The sequence below is a fragment of the Perognathus longimembris genome, chromosome 4 (genome assembly GCF_023159225.1).
Source record: "Perognathus longimembris pacificus isolate PPM17 chromosome 4, ASM2315922v1, whole genome shotgun sequence".
Classification (NCBI taxonomy): Eukaryota; Metazoa; Chordata; class Mammalia; order Rodentia; family Heteromyidae; genus Perognathus; species Perognathus longimembris.
This window is the reverse complement of record NC_063164.1, coordinates 87690306-87692590: the sequence shown is the minus strand read 5'-3', so window position 1 is coordinate 87692590 and position 2285 is coordinate 87690306.

Sequence of the window (2285 nt, the reverse complement as noted above, 5' to 3'; positions counted from 1 at the left end):
CCTTTTACTCAGGGGAAGGGTTTATATGACAGTAATGGCGGCAGGAAGGAGAGGGACTAACTGGATACTAGCCATAGGCTGATGAGCTGTCCATCAAAGTGATGTCACAGAACTTCCCCCAGAGGCGGAGCTCAAAGCCCACAGGACCACCCCCTGGGCACCGGTCAGCGCCATTTTGACACACACGTGCGTGCTCCGAGATGAGAGGTGAGTCTGGTTTGGGCCTCTTCCGGTTCCAACCCAGAAGAGGGTAGGAGTGGATAACAGCCATGCAGCCCCAGGGAGGGAGAAAGGGGTGGTCTCTCAGGACCTGCCAAGCTGATGCCAAGCTGATCCCCAACACATGGGAATAGTTTTTTTTTCTTACTTAAATTAGCAGATTCTCTGGTTCAAAGAGAACTAATGGTGGAGAAATATCCCGATGAAACAATGAAATTATTACAATGTTAATAGAACTGAAAAGAAAATCTAGGACAAACTCAGTGTTCAGGGCATCTAGGTTTCCTTTTATTTTATTTTATTTTTTTTACTTTCCTCCGCCTCCTCCTTCCCCTTCTCCTGCTCCTCCTCCTCCTCTTCCTTCTTCTCCTCCTCTTCCTCCTCCTCCTCCTCTCCCTCCTCCTCCTCCTCTCCCTTCTCTTCCTCCTCTTCCTCCCTCTGTTTCTCTCTCTTTCTCTCTCTCTCTCGGAAGATATGTCTACTCAAGTGAAAAAGATTATGCAATAAATTGCTGGTGAGTTTTTCATTTTTATTTCAATCTTAATATATTTTATTAAACCACAAGTGTTCAATACATGTCATTTCAATAATGTTTAGTTTTTTATCAAAATGATCAATAGCATATGGCATTTCAACAAATGGGTATGCACTTAGAAGAAAAATAAATTTGGATAAAATTTTTCATATTTTAAACTGTACATTTCCATTTGAATCAAAACCGTAAATGCAAGAAAACAAATACCTGAAAGTGCAATATGACACAATAAACCACATTTTATTCTAAAGGTGGGAAGACCTTAAATCCTACACTTAACCTCAAGTAAGATGAAATATCATTGTGAAAGAAGTGGTTCCAGCCAGAAATACTTTAGAGAAAAAAAAAAAAAGAAGAAATACAAATGCAGAAAGTTCTCCAAAGGAAGTTTCCTTGGAAGACATCTGACGACTGCAAAGTACAAGAATGACTTTGGAGGCAGAAACTAGTGTTTCAGACCTATCATCCTAGCTACTCAAGAGGCTGAGAGTTGAGGATTTTAGGTCAAAACTAGCCCAGGCAGCAAATCCTTCAGACCTTCATCAACTTCAGACTTTTAACAAGCAAAAAGCCAGAAGTGGAGCTGTTACTCCAGTAGTATAGCACTATCCTTATATGACAAAGCTAAGGAACAGCACTCCGGCCTTGATTTCAATCCTCCCCTCCTCCCATAGGAATTTGGATATAAGCAAAGTATAACAAAAAGGAGCCTTCAAATATTCTGTATGAGCCCAGTCTACCTGAGGTAGAGGGGCTGAACTTGCACATCCCCTATGAAGAGCAGTCACCTTCCACTTATCTTAACAATTTCTAAGCAAAAGAACTTTGGTATATAGACTGGACTTAAATTATTACATTTTAAAGAATACATTGCTGTATGTTCTCTAACACTAACAATAGTACATACATACAATCTACCAGTACCACTCATGGGAATACTGCAAAGGAATTTAACTCAGAATGCAAAAGAGATATGTATTGTAGCTCTTTTTATTTGTTGCAGCACTATTCACAAAAGTCAAAGTATGGAAAAACCGAAATGCATAAAACTGGTAAATAGATCAAGGTAATGTTTTATACATGAAACTATATTGTTTTCTTAGCAATAGATAAAAGTCCATCATGTTAGTTGAATGAAAACAAAGGACAAAGGTCATATTTTCTCTTATATATCAATGCTAGACTTAAAAGATATACATACTTATAAATGAATGCATGCATATATATTAAAACATGTTTGTAATTGTGGGACTGTTGGAAGGGAATGGAAGGGGAAGAAAAAAGTCTATTAGATGTCAACAATATTGAAATAAATTACATCTCTGAATTCAAACAAACAGTAGCTGGATGGACACATCTGAAGTTTTATATTTATATGACTTAATGATTGAGGGTGTTTAATACTGTTGGTAAATTTTATTTCTTCAAATAATGCAACACAAAATATTTTCCCAGTACTCTGTTTTAATTCAAGCTTTTGGACTTTTGTCATTTTCCCCTAGTATTTTTCAATACCTAGCATATACAAGGT